This window comes from Lampetra planeri, chromosome 35, assembly GCF_965212315.1.
Source record: "Lampetra planeri chromosome 35, kcLamPlan1.2.h2, whole genome shotgun sequence".
Classification (NCBI taxonomy): Eukaryota; Metazoa; Chordata; class Hyperoartia; order Petromyzontiformes; family Petromyzontidae; genus Lampetra; species Lampetra planeri.
In genome coordinates, this window is record NC_136141.1 from 1,129,242 (window position 1) to 1,144,444 (window position 15,203).

Here is a 15,203-nt window from a genome sequence, read left to right on the forward strand (position 1 = left end):
TGGTGCACCCAAATACAAACCACGCACACACATTTACATGGTGCACCCAAATACAAACCACACGCACACATTTTACAAGGTGCACCCAACTAGACTTTACGCTCACATATTTACAAGGTGTACCCAATTACATGTCACGTGTATAAAAATTTGCAATGTGCCCAATCAGAAGAAGTCACGTACACAAACGCAAGGCGTACTTCAATAACAGACAAGTGTCAACATTTACAAGGTTTATTCGACGATTAACAACGTTCACACGTTTACAAGGGTTGCCCAAATTCAAGTAACGTGTACGCACGAATAAAGTCAAATTTGCAGATCTGGTGAAGTGTCGTCAAAACAACCACAATATCCAATCCGACATAAGGTGCGGGGGGGGGGATAGACATACGACTGGAATTGTCACGTGGGCGCGGCCCTGTTCTTCATGTCTGAGACAAAAACACAAGTGATGGAACCCTCTCCCTCTGTTTTGTGTGAGGCCCGCGGTAAATATATCCTCTTCCTTTGCTTGTGCCTTCTGGACAAAGCCCTTGACACCTTCTTGTTGTGTTTTTTTTCCAATCATACCAGCTAAGGCCTACTGAGCTGTGTAGCTCGTTTTCAGAAGCGGCCTGGCCACATATGATAGCTCAACGAAGTGGCTTGTCACGTGGACATTTATAGCAGCCAAATAGACTCTAAACTCGTGATGTCGATTCTAAATGTGGAGGGGAAAACCAGACGACCTGGAGGAAAATCCACGCGACCATGGGGAGGGGACACGCAAACTTCAAATATACAGCAGCAGGCGTCAGGGTTGGGATCGAACCCACGACCCTCCTGCATACCAGGCGAGGTAGTTAACATCTCCTAGCCACCGTGGCACACCAATGTCTTATACAACGTGTGCCATATTGAATGGGTGCATGAGTATAGCACGCGATATATTTAGACGAGTAAAATGCTCATCTACTTGCTGGGAGAAATGCATAAAATGCATATATAGTCATTTAAATTGAATGAATTGTGCGTCATGTTACTTCTCTTGCACAGCTGCCAGGCTTCGAATAAGGAAATCCCAATATCCCATGGCCATCCTGGCAATATAGCTTCACATCTTCTTCAATCTTCGACTTAAATTTCATCGGGATGTTATTACCTGAACATGCTAATGTGATTTATTATGACGAGAACATGTGTTTTAGCTCGCCGCACGACTAAATCAAAATTACCATACTTAAAAAACACATTTGAGAACATTCAGTTAACGTGGGCTCTTAAAATGGAAAGCACTGATATCTAAAAAGCCACAATAACAGCAATTACCATGCTATTTCAGCTCTCAAATTCTACTGTATTGAAAACATTAACACTGAAACTCAATGGGCTGGAGCAGTTCAAAAAAGCGATATGTTTACATTTCTGCAATAAAAACTAGCGAGAGAACGCGAGAAATTAACGTCACGTTTTGATATATTGCCCCGTACCCTGCATCCCCCAGAGAGGGTGGCACTGCAACATGTGCGCTCCATCTGTATGGGATAGAGCGTTGCCCCCTCTCACATGTGGATTTTCTCGGGGTGCTCCGGTTTCCACCCGCGTGTACACACGCTCAGTAATTGGCCTTTAACACCTTAATATAGAGATAGGATCACAGAGCTTGGGGGTGAATTTGGCACCGGTTCGCCGCGACGCTGCCCGCCTTTCCCGCTCGTCCGTGGTTCCCTCGCTCCTCCAAGTCGTTCTCTCTCTCTCTTCCAGCGGGAGTTAATATTGTGCGGAGCGTTCCAAGTTCAAATTATCATCCTCGCATACCCACCGAGGGAACCTTCCTGACCTAATTTTGGCCAAAAGGGAGCCACTTGCTTGGGGTTTATAACGCGCGCGGCATATTGCTCATTTTCTGTTCAAAATGAAGAGGGGGGGGCGAAGACACTTCCACTCTGCAAACGCCACGGCGAGCATGCTCCCCAGAGGGATGTCCAACGTTGATTGTTTTGAGGGGAGGGGCAGTGGTGTCCCCCCCCCGCCCCGCCCCCCAAGTGACCCCCAGCTCACTCCGAGACAGCCACCCTGCCCGCCCTCAGCACGCATCCACCCGAAGGGCTGCGGTCGTTACCTTCGCCTGCTGCGGAGGCGATCGAGCGACGCTTCCGCCGAATAGGGACGCGCGAAAGGGGTAACGGCGCACACCCAGAACGCGCACCACTGTTACGCAGGGACCGCGAGGGGCCACGAGGGACTCGAAGGCAACACGCTCTCGGCGTGGCTCGAGATGCGGGCGACGTGGCGTGAGGATGCCTCGGCCGCCGTCTCCAGAGTAGAAAGTCGTCGTCGTCGGCGGCGGAGTGGCAGTGGGATGGTGGTGCCCCAGACGGACAGTCCCCAACGTCGTGCCGGTGATGATGTTGGCAAGCCCGCATCGAATCTCGACTCAATTTTTCGTCCTCGTGGTATTTACTTTCAAGTACGGTTATTTCGGGTACAATAATTAGGGATTGTTACGAATGGGCGTACTTTTCACTCTAGCGGCAGTGCCTTACGCCGATAACCCCGACTCTAAGCCAGCCTAGCAGCATTCTGGAAAATATCGAGTGACAATTTCAGCCCGGATACGAATGCACTCTATAAACCCTGATCGGATTATTCTTCAACAGCGCCGCTGGTTGCTGGGCCCCTGGCGTTCGAGACCTCTGGAGGAGAACGGACGGCGTGGTTCTGTTTGTTGCTGGGCTCTTGGGTGCTTGTGCTCAGCAACTGTGACGGGAAACAAAAAATAACAATCTCAGACGTGACATCAGCCGCAGCAGCAGCAGCCTATAACCACTGCGACCATCCCTCACTTCGTCTCAACTCAGTCAAAGTCGATCTGACAATTACATAATTAGACAGAGTCCCTCGACACTCACGGTGGGGGGGGGGGGGGTAAAGAGATTGCCTCTTGCGGAGGAAGAGGACACCCCGGGGAAGGGAATTGACTCTTCGGCAACATCTGTCGGCACTTGCCGTGCGCAAATGAGCGTTGGCCATGGGGAGGTGGGGGGTCGTGTGGTTGGGATCAGTGTGTTGTTGAGACCTACGTTCCTTTACGAATACGCGTAATGTTCATAATCAACGATTTTTGGGTTTAGATCGCGTTATTTATAAATGTGTCGTAACCCTCCACCACCCGACACGGCCAATCAGTAAAAAAAGTGTCACGTTGACAAAAGACAAATAGTTCACTGCTTTAGCCCACCGGTGTGTTGAAGCGTGAAACCACAACATTTACAATTTGAGTACGACGTTTCGCTGGTAATTGCATCCAGCATCATCGGGCAATTCGCGAATTGCCCGATGATGCTGGATGCAATTACCAGCGAAACGTCGTGCTACTCAAATTGTAAATGTTGTGGTTTCACGCTTCAACACACCGGTGGGCTAAAGCAGTGAACTATTTGTCTTTTGTCAACGTGACACTTTTTTTACTGATTGGCCGTGTCGGGTGGTGGAGGGTTACGACACATTTATAAATAACGCGATCTAAACCCAAAAATCGTTGATTATGAACAATATTGGTCGCGAAAGCCTACGTGTACGCGTAATGTGTCACGGCCAGTCCAGCCTGAGCGATGTTGCTACCGCAATCTGGATTGTCGTGCGTGCGCTGTGCGCTTCGTGGGTTCATGATGATGATGGATGGGCCCACACAGGCACGGGATGACGACCAAGAGATCAATGATGTGGATGTGTTTGTGTGTGCCCTATAATGACAGTGAGTATCTGGGTCATAAGCAGGGGTGTGTGGTGGTGAAGGTGTATCAGTGTGTGTGTGTGTGTGTAGGGTAAATCTGTATCAGTATGTGTGTGTAGTATAGCGGATGGCGCGCTGCGCTACGAACCCGTCGACCAAGATTCGATTCCAGCTCATGGCCAACGCCAGTGACGATCATCAAACCGGTCCTGGGCCTCCCCTATGTCGCTCAGCCTCAAATGAGTACCTGGTGCGGTGTGTAAACATCACCCCTGGGGAGACAAAGGCGGCCGGGCGTGGTGTTGGCCACCTCTCGTGTGTCGTACCGGCCTTCATAGCTGCTCGCTAACAGCACTTGACCTAAAAGTCTGTTTGATGCCACACGGGTGATATTTGTAGGGTGTGGGAGTCGTAGCGCAGTGGTTACCGTCCCACACCACGAACGCCGGTGACCCGAGTTTTATTCCTGGCCACGATTAACTATTGTAAAACGACAGGTTCCATCTCACAAGACCATCCAGGTAAATTTTTTAAAATTAAGATTAAAACATCAATGGTAAGTGACATCTGAACCGGTCCAGGGACTCCCCTAGGTTGACTCAGCTTTTCAATGAGTATCTGGGGCAGTGTATGAATGCCTCCTCTTGCGATGTGTCAGCATCAATAGGTGCTTGCTAACAAGTCGCCACAACTGTCCATGCAGAATATAGGGAAGGTCTTTTGGCCGTGCATCCATCATATTTGGGTGTTCTGTGCTATTTTTAATCAGCCACGATCCAATCGCAATTCATTATCTCGTATAGAGAAAACTGAATAAGCGTAATTACGTAATGAGAGTTACTGCTTTTTCCTTAGTACAATTTTAATTGCCTACAATTTCCTAATCCTGCAACGGGTTTTTGGCAGCTGTTTCCGCTTGGGAACTATCACAGCACAGTCGCACATTAAATTTCGAGCACATTGAACACTTCAGATACGCAATTAAACTATTTGAAAAGAGGTTACTGGGAAACTTTACCGCCAAACTAATATGGCTCGGAGATGATGGACCATCTGACTGGGGGATGAAGCCACATGAACAAGAGGCAGTGCAATCCAAGTTCAAACGAGCGCTGGTCAGGGCTCAGAGGCACTTGTACATGGTAAAGGTCGAGAGATACATTCCAGGTTTCAAGTTTATTTGGTTTAACAATCGTAATGAAATTCATTTTGCACATTTCATTGAGGATCTCGGATAGGGACTCAATATGTCGTCGAAGAGTGAGAGAATGAGTGAGTGGGTGATTGAGTTAATGAGCGAGAGAATGAGTGAGGTGGTGATTAAGTGGGTGAGTGAATGAATGAGTGAGAGAATGAGAGAGGTGGTGATTAAGTGGGTGAGTGAATGAGTGAGTGTATGCGTGAGGTGGTGATTAAGTGGGTGAGTGAGTGAATGAGTGAGAGAATGAGAGAGGTGGTGATTAAGTGGGTGAGTGAGTGAATGAGTGAGAGAATGAGTGAGGTGATGATTAAGTGGATGAGTGAGTGAATGAGTGAGAGAATAAGTGAGGTGGTGATTAAGTGGGTGAGTGAGTGAGTAAATGAGTGAGTGAGAGAATGAGTGATTGAATGAGTGGGTGAATGAAATGGCGAGCGAGATGGTGGATGAGTGGCTATATAATTATTAAACGAAATGAGTGAGTTCAAGTTGCTGTTGTTTCACGAAGTCAGAACTCAAGAGGCCAGGAAAAGTATTGTTTGCAAGATTGAGTCGAGTGAAAAAAACCACCATAGCAAGACCAAAACATTAATACAATTCATCATTCATCAATTAATATTAACTTGTAATAGTTCAAATTTCGATTTAAAGTTTTCGTGACTGTAGGGAGTCATATTATTGGTTCTTTTGGTAAAGTCACGTAGAAGGGAAATCATAAAATAAAAAAAATTTTAACAATTAAACCACAAAACAATTAAACCACAGCAAGAACATTTTCTTGCTGTGATTCTCACACCTGATGATGATTGCTTGTGTTGCAATCGAAACGTCGTGAGAATTGTATTGTTTTATCTTTATTATTTTGTAATAGTTCGCCAACACATGCGTCAAATCACGTGTGAATGAGTCGTTGTTCTTAATTCATGTATGTTGCATATCATGGGTTGACACGAGCCCCTTCCAACCACTAGAGGCTGCTAAACTAAACCACAATGATAGCAAAATTAAATTTATTTAATGATGACAATGCATTAAATCGCGTGGGGGCTAGGTGTCACATACATGACATCTGGCATGGTACTTGAGCACACGTTGCCAGCATCACCGCCAGCACACGGTCACAACCAGCACTACACAACCATCAACAATGTCCCCATCACCGCCAGCACCATTGCTTTTGATTTCCAGATATGCCCCTGGTGCTCATTGTGGCAATTTATTTTTACATTTCTCCAAGCCACGGCCATCCTATCCCGAGGACAACCACCGCTCGTTTAAAAATCGCCCCATATTACAGAACCGAGTCGACCTGAAATCCGAAATCTCGGTCCGGATCGCTCGATTAAGGGCCCTCTGCCAATCCCAACACGTCCATCTCCGAACCAGGCACAGACGCACGCGAACGATATCACCATAATGCTGGACAGCTGTGCAAAAGGAGCTGTTACAGCTCATTGTATTCCTCCAGTCTCCATACAGAGTCTGATTGCCCCCACCCCGCCCGCTCTCTCGCTGCGACTTCTACCACGAGACCGCTGTCCCCGCGCGCTCCGCGTGCCACCGAGACGTCTGCATCGCCCCGGGGGCTCCGTCCGCTCGCAGACGCGCCCAGCGGGTGGGCCCGGAGGTCTCGGGCGAGATGTTCAATCACAGAACGCGAGACGCGGGCAGCACGAGACGGCGCGCCGCGCTAATGCACTCGTCGTTTAATTTCAGACAGCTGGGAACGGGGGGGGGGTGAAGCGCTCTCCTCTCTCTCTCTCTTCGCGCGCTCGCCGCAGTGACCGGCTGCGTACATGTTGTGGAGGGTACGTACACAATTTGGGGTAAAAAATGCAATTAGCGACGTGGGCGTCATTAACGGCAATTAGGCGGAATGTGGATTGGCGCACGCGCGCGCACATGTGCCATGCGCGCGCGTTGTTGGTCCCATATGTTGCATACGGCACATAAGGGTGAGCTCGGAGACTCTTAGAGCACAAACAGTTCAAGCTGCGTGCCAACATCTGACACGCGGCCAGACTGTTCAACCACCACCTCCATCAGCAGCAGGGACACGGCCACGCTGTGTCCATGGCGGGGGGGGGGGTGTGGGGGCTTCTTCTGCTCGCGAGTCGCACTGCCAGTGGCCACTGGGTGAACTCCAGAGATGGCGATCATCAAAGTTCGCCCGCCACACGCGTCACAGAGAGGAGGAGGAGGAGTGCCACCGCCCTGCGATTATGTTCCATCGAGACGACTCGGCACCGAGCGCGCTGTCCGTGCGCGACTGCGTTTTTAAAAGGTTCCGTCATCAGCGCAACCAGTGTTTGTGTCGCCTGGTCCAAGAGAGAGAGACACGTGGGTTAAAAAAAATACCAGGATTTTTGTCTACGATTCTGTGCATTTCTTAACCACATTAAACATGCTGTGGGTGTCTCATGGCCACATCTAAACACGCAGTGGATGTCTCATGGGTGATGTGGGTGTTATACCACCCACAAGCGAGATGTTAACTCCCTCGCCTGTTTTACAGGAGGTCGTGGGTTCGAGCCCGACCCTAACCCTTGTATATTGGAGTGTGCATGTCTCTCTCTCTCTCCCCGTGGTCGCGTGGATTGTTCTCTGGGTCCTCCGGTTTTCCCCTCCACATTTAGACACGTGTTCAGAGTTGTTGGCTGCTATACATTTCCACGCGATAAGCCACTTCGTGTTGAGCTGTCATTTGTGGGCAGGTCGCTTCTGACAAAAAGCTACACAGCTCATTGGGCCTCACCTCGTCAGATAAAACAAATATATAGTTTATAGAGACCACTTTCGTGCGTCCGAGGCACACCAAGCCTCGGGTGGCTCGGCACGTGATCACCCACGGCACGGTGGCACACGCGTTACGAGCTGACCTTGTTTACACAACTCGGACTTTACAACGCATTGAAGTTGCGTCCGTGAAAGGGCAGCGCATTATCTCCAGCAGTCACGTGTCTGTCTGCGCGTCTGTGGGTCGTACACGGCGCGTGGGGAGCGGTGGTGCAGCGGTTAGCGCTACGCTGTGCTATGAATCCGGCGATCCGGGTTCGATTCCCGCTCACGGCCAACACCGGTGACGATTATCTGAACCGGTCCCAGGCCTCCCCTCGGTCGACTCAGCCTCAAATGAGTACCTGGTGCGGTGTGTAAAAAAATCGACACTGGGGAGACAAAGACGGTCGGGTGTGGTGCTGGCCACCCACCCCCTCGTGTACCGTTCCGGCCTTCATAGGTGTTCGCTAACAGCACTTGCCCCTACAGTCTGTTAAGGCTATATGGGGGATCTTTGTCTTTGTTTGTACACGGCGGTGCAGTGGTGAGAGCACTGCCCTCTGAAGCCAGTTAACTTGTAATTTAGATTCCCGGCCATGGCTAACTTCGGAACCTGCCCTACACCCACGTGTTTGTGTGTGTGTGGGGAGCGGTAGCCTAGGGGTTAGCGCAACACACCACGATCCCCGAAAGCCGAGTTCAATTTCTGCTCTCAGCCAACACCAGCGACGAATATCTGAACCGGTCCTGGGCCTCCCCTACATCGACTCGGCCTTAAATGCAGGACCGAGAGCGGTGTGTAAACATTCTAACCGAGGGGTGGGGGGGGGGACAAAAGCGACCGAGGCGTGGGTGCTGACCGCACTTTCCCGTCGCTCAGAGCGCATTCCGCTACGGGCCGCGTCGATTATTATGCGAGGGATCTTCTTGTTGTTTTTTTGTGGATGGTATATTTACTGTTGTACTTAGACGGCCCTTGAATTTACAGGGCACATTGCCGTCAGAAATATGTGCGTAAAAATAATGTCGTTTATTTATTTTGGTTGTTTGACCGATTCATGTTCAAAGAGAGATAGGTTTTGTTTTACAGTTCATCCATCCATGCAACAATACATCTCTTTGGCAAAGGTGAGAGCAAGAAAGCGGTATGACGACAGGACGGAATGTGTAGCCATTGATCCACTCATTTACCCCGATGCCTGCAGAATACATCTGGATTCCAGCTTGATTACACTTCATCGCTTGCCCACCATTACCCGTCAATTCCACCAATTGCGCTTCGTATCGCTGTGTTATTTCACCTAGCGCCAATCCCGAGATGTCACGGGCAACTTCTCACGCAAGGTTCCTGGCGCGTCTCGAAGCTGCCAGTGCCGAAGGAGCCACAGACCGAGCGCTTCGGTTGGAATCCGGGTTAGAGCAGCCCGCGGGATTAGAACAGGTGATGGAGTGCAAGAGAGTTGAAGCTGGTCTCGGCCCAGTTACCAGCGCGCATAAAACAAAAACGCATCACGTCACGTCCATCGGTGCCCTGGAAACATCGGCTAACTGCGAGCTCTGTGACGCTCGCAGATGGCAGTGAGGCAGAGGTTGCCAACACGATGTTTCGTTCTAGATTTGAAGCTTTCGTGACTGCAAGGATTCATATTCTTAGGTTTTTTTCGGTAAAATCACGTAGGTAAAAAATAAAAATTAATAAAAGTAAAATAACAAATAAAATAAAAATCACGACGTTTCGGTGGTAACACAAGCTTCCACTTGAAGACGGAAGCTTGTGTTGCCTCCGAAACGTCGTGATTTTTATTTTATTTTTTATTTTACTTTTATTAATTTTCATTTTTTACCTACGTGACTTTACCAAAAAAAACCTAAGAATACGATGTTTCGTTCTCTCTGTGCAGCGCTTTGGTTGCTCCCCAGCTCAGGTGAAGCCCGCTACAATCACCGAGTTGTCAATTGGAATGGGGAATTCTATTTTTTTGCTGATTTTTTTTGGTACATCGCTCATCCTAGCATCATCACTTTGCGTTCGCGAGTCATGAGCGGGAGGATGGACAAACATTTTTCTTGTTAAATCAACACTGCAGTACAATGAAGAGGATGATGATCTATATTGATTTACGTCTTACTTTCTTTGTCTAGTTTTTTTGTTTAAAGTCCGGCTGCGTATCGGGACGCGCACATCAAATGGAGATTTACGTCTGTCTCAAACACCCATCCTGTGACATCGGAGTCGAGCTCGCTCGCAATCCACAGCGGCTGACGTCTTCGCTCTGTGAAAGCGACCCACGACTCCTGCTTGGCCTCCCTTGCCCAGTGCCCTGTGGACTTAGCGAAACTCGACGATCACGCACAGACCCGCACCACCCCCAACTCTCTGTCTCTCAAAGCAGGATGCAGAGCTCCTGTTCCAAGCCACGAGAACAGCTCTTCTTCTGCGCTACTTTTGTGACCATCGCGCGACTGACTTGCAACCAATTTGCTACCGATGCACGCAGCCACCGCGCGACTGACAATCAACTTGCGAGGCCAATGGGCAACTTGAGACGTGACCGTGGCCACATGGACCAGCGTGCGACGACCTCGAGAATGACCTTCGACGAACCGGTGACCAACTTACGACTAACCTCCAAGCCGACTGACGGCCAACGTTCGGCACAAGCTAAACAGCAAACAGCCCGCTAACGTTGGGCCCACGTTTCGTGTTTACTGGGAGAAGGTAGCGAAACGTAATCCTTGCGTTCACCAAAATGTTGTACAAAAACTGAGGCCGAGTGGCCCGTAACCCCGAACTGGTGGAAGAGGCATCCCTTTATCAAACACGAATCTGGGCGTTCCAGGTTCGTGTTACGCGTCTCGTGTTGTGCCCGGGACCAGTGTGTATACGAACATGTGAATACATTAAACACTGCAACAATAATAACTGGAGGCTATTAACCATGAACGCGTTTACATAAGGGAGCGTATCTCCATCGCATCTGCTCAGCTTGCAAACCCCCAGAAATCGTGGAGCTTGTAAACAAGCGCAGGCCGCGCAAGCGACACTCCCACGTGTGGGTGTGGGCTCGAACCGTCGTTGGATTCCACGGATCATCGCATCGATGGTGCTTCTTACCATACGAGAGAGTCCGTTTGTTTTGTTGAACTTCTTTCGCACCGTACGTAGCCAACCGCGCTAAGCGGGAGATACGGGGGAAGGACAACAAACTAAGCACAGAAATACGTTTTATAGAAAAGAGTTTTTTTATCTGGATCCAGTGGCTTCCTAATATCGGAAGGAAGAGCGTTCCAGACGGCCGCAGAAGCACAACTGAAAGGGCGCGATGCAGTGACCACCGCCTTTGTTCGATGGCCACTGCGCAGATGACCGGGGTTCACGTGATGATGGTTTTTGCTCCCTGACGAGATCAGCGACGTGTTGGTGGTTCATTTGTGGCGGGCACTTTGCGCGTAACGAGCGCGACCTCCCAAACGGGTTTCGTTCGGCAAGCGAGAGGCAATGCAGCTCGGCGAGCAGTGGACGGGCCCGGTGGGACGTTGAGCGAAGTCTGGTCGGCGATCCGCGCATTGCGACCACGGATATCGCACACACGCGAAGACTCTTCCGGCACGACGCCACCGCCTTCTCTTTGTGATTCCCACCTCGGGTGCGATGTCGCCCGCGTGCTAGAACTCACACCCCCACCCACCCAGCCACCACCGTCCCCCCCACCGACACCGCCACCAACCACGCACGCGACTACTTGAATTTCCACTCATTTCTTCAATTTGAAATAGCACAATACTAGTTTACGTTTTTACGGCTAAAAGCTCCTCTTTCCTTGAATCCATTGGGATCGCTGGTAATTTTACTCTTTGGAAAACCAGTTAATCCAGATTCCAGACAGTGTCTACGCCAGCCCCTGCAAAGCGAAAGCCTGCAAAACACTCAGGCTCAGCGTGTGTTTGCTGAATAAATACATCGTCAAGACAATCATCAACATCACTATCGTCAACACCACCACCAATAGCTTCATCATCAGCATCAGCATGTTCATCACTGTCCCCGAACATCAGTGCCATCGTCGTCATCATCACCTGCATCGTTCTCATCATCGTCGCCATCAACGTCATCGCCGTTCGTTAGCATAACTCATGGCCACCCATGAAGATGAGAACCGGGAGTTCCCAGTGCTCCTGACAGGACATTCCCGTCCGTATCGCCCATGGCCAACTAGCACACGCGCGACCTCTCTCTCCCTCTCTCTCTCTCGCAATCCTTCGTGGGGGTTGCCAACTTTTCGAGGCAAAGCGGTGGGGTGAAGTGGGGGGGGGCAGACGAGTTAGTTTGGATGGGCAGAAGGCACAATCCGCTTGTGAGTCTTCAGAACATCGGGAAATCAGTCTCAACGGCCTCTCAAACAGTCAACGCGTGTTGAGGATAATAGTACTCGTCGAGAGGTTCTCGCCGGCTTTAACGACGTGAATGCGTGACCTCATGGACCTTCGTCTGGTGGATCACGAGCATATTGCGCAACTCCCCTCCCGTCGGCATCGAGGAGGTTGCCATGCCGTGGCTCGCCAGGAGGATGCGGTACAGCGAATGTGGACTCCGCCCGTTCCATCTGCACGGGATCGAGTGTTGTCCCCTCGCACGCGTGGGATCTCCCCATGCAAGTGCCCCGGTTTCCTTACACATGTAAACACTAACTCGCCGATAGCACCTTAATATGTAGAGGGCCGCAGAACTTGGAAAATTGTTGGTGCCGGCTCACTGCCTGGATTCCGTGAGCGAGTTCTGTGCGGCGCGCTACAAGTTGATATTATTGTTATTACGATCCACACCCATCCACCCACCTACCTTCATCCATCCATCCTACACAGCCACTCACATACCATTCATCCGCCTACACACCTATCTTTCGATGTACCGAGAGGCTGTTTCAGTGTCTGCAGGTAGAGTTTAACAAATCACAGCCGCCAAAAGCAAGCTCCTCCACGGATGTCAGTGCGCGCTGGTTGACACGGCGCTAGCGGCCTCAATCTGTGTATACCCCAATTGAGGCTTTAAACGGGGGGCGGGGGGGTGAAGGGAGTCGTGGGGGTCACGGTGCGGAGGGGGGCGAAGGTCAGGGGGGGGGGGTCTCCGAGCTCGGAATGGGATGGGAGGAGGCTGTCAGTATTCATCACCGGCGACGTGCAGGAGTTCCCCGACTCCTCCAGAGTCCCGCAGGGAAGTCAGCCGCAGGTGGCGCGCACGGAGACGAGCGACCGTCACGACCGCGCAGCGCATTCGCTTTTGTATCGGAGGGGGGGCGGGGAGTGAGGGGGGGGGCAGAACGAGAAGTTGCCCCCCGACTGCCACGTGGTGAAGCCGCGTGTCTCGCTCCGCAAACCTCCCGCCGTGGATCCCGGTTGTGGCACCCGCCACTTGAGACTCAACTCTCAGCCGCCTCCTCCTCCTCGTCCTCCTCCTCCCAAGCCAACTTCGCCCGCGTATTTATTTGTAAGAAATATATAGAGACACACGTTTCTTTTAAATTCACACTCGGGCGAGCGCGGGTGCGGTGGCTCGCGAACGCAACTGCGCTCCGAACACGGCGAGCTGAATTCACATCCCGGCCACGGAGGGCATCGGCAATGAGTCAACATCCCAACCGGCCCCTTGGGCAGGGGCGGTTTCTTCATTAGGGCGATTGGGCGACGTACCACCAATCTCAGCAGTTACTGTGCCTCTGGATATAGTCCAATCAGCGTCATGTCACGTTCTGTGGAGTACCGCCTCTTTTTGGGCGATTTCACTCTGGCTGAGAATCGCCCCGAGTGGTCCCATAGACTTACATTCAAAGATGTTTTTTTTCGAACGGCGGGCGTTGCAATGCATTCTCTATGGCTTCCGGGAGGGCTCGCACTAACGTGCTTACGTCATCTTACGTAAGCACGTTTCATCCAACAATATTATTTGCGCCACCTAGTGGAATCTTTAATAAAAGAAACTGAGTGGATTGTAATAATAGTGAGTATAGAAACAAACAAGATGTATTGTAAGAGTCACTTTATTTTTCATTAATATTAAAGAAGTGAAGTTGCCTTTACATGCTTAAGCTGTTAATTTATCCATTGCATGGGTGGACCTTATCCTTATCAATCATCCAGACATTTGCCCCCCCTGAGAGATTTTGCAGGAGCCGCCACTGCCCTTGGGCAACTCCTTTCACCAACCCGCACTGGTGAAGTATGGCGAAACAGGTCCCATGATTGACAGGGATGGGGGAAACCTTCATCCAGCAGTGGAGCGACGAGGTGTCGTACTAATGATGGACACTCGATGGATTGCTGGATTGCAAGGCCGCGAGAAATGGTGACGGCGTGGCGAAGCCATCACCCAGCAGCGGGTAGATCCGCGCCGATGATGACAATTGCATGAATTGTCGTGACATTTCTTGAGAGAGGAACGCGACTCAATGAGACGAAATCGAGTTTCCGCGAGGGCTGTGGATACGTTTTGGAAACATGAGCAGCGGTTTGAAGAGATGCTTTGAGCATGGAACTATACAAAAGGTCAGACTGCCCTAATGCGACGTTCATTTGAATTTCAGTGACATTTGCACTCGGCCTGTAAGGATGCATCACCATATCGAATGCCCGATTAAACATGCATGTCAACATGTATGTAAACGTGTATGTAAACCAAGGCCGTAATTATAATATATATAACATATATTGGGGGGGACACATCCCCCCCCAATATTCAAATATGCTCAAAATGTCCCCCCCAATATATTGCTATGAACAACATTTTTAAAAAATATATTAATTGCTATGCGTTGTAAATTAAAAAAAAACTATTTGCTAAACCTTGGCCACAATATCTGGACTTGTCTTCATATAACAATGCATAGATTTCTGTTTATATGATTGTGGTTATGGTTGTACTTTATTAATCCCTAATCTCTGCCATTACATACAATGAAACAAGAAAAGGTAAAAAAGAAAAAACAGAGTATTGTAATACAATACACTATTAGACATTATTGTAAAAATAAATGAAAAGTCCATCCCATTTGTTAGTGAATGTTTTAATATTTTAGGCAGGAAATTCGTTTTCAAATTTAGATTTTTTTTTCTGGGGGGGAGGACCCCCAAACCCCCTGGAAGATTTGGTCCCCCCCCCAATGTTGACTCCATGGTTACGGCCTTGATGTAAACATGTAAGTAAACATGTATGCACACGTGTATGCAAACGTGTCTCGCCAATGTTAGATTTAGGCTAAGGGAGCAAGCAACACGTCACAAACGATCCAGACGACAACAACACAAACCCCAATTACAGCACAAACAAGATGGGGAAATCACCAGAGACCCAAGCGAGACCAACGCAATCTTGAATCTCGCCACGACCCCCGATTGCGCGACCCTTCGCGAGAGACGCTGCGAGGTGGCACTTGCCACTGCTCATCCTCCAGCCACCTGCTCGGGGCTCGGGTTCATCACTCGACGGGTTTGGTTCCCTTCCCAGAACCCTTTCGA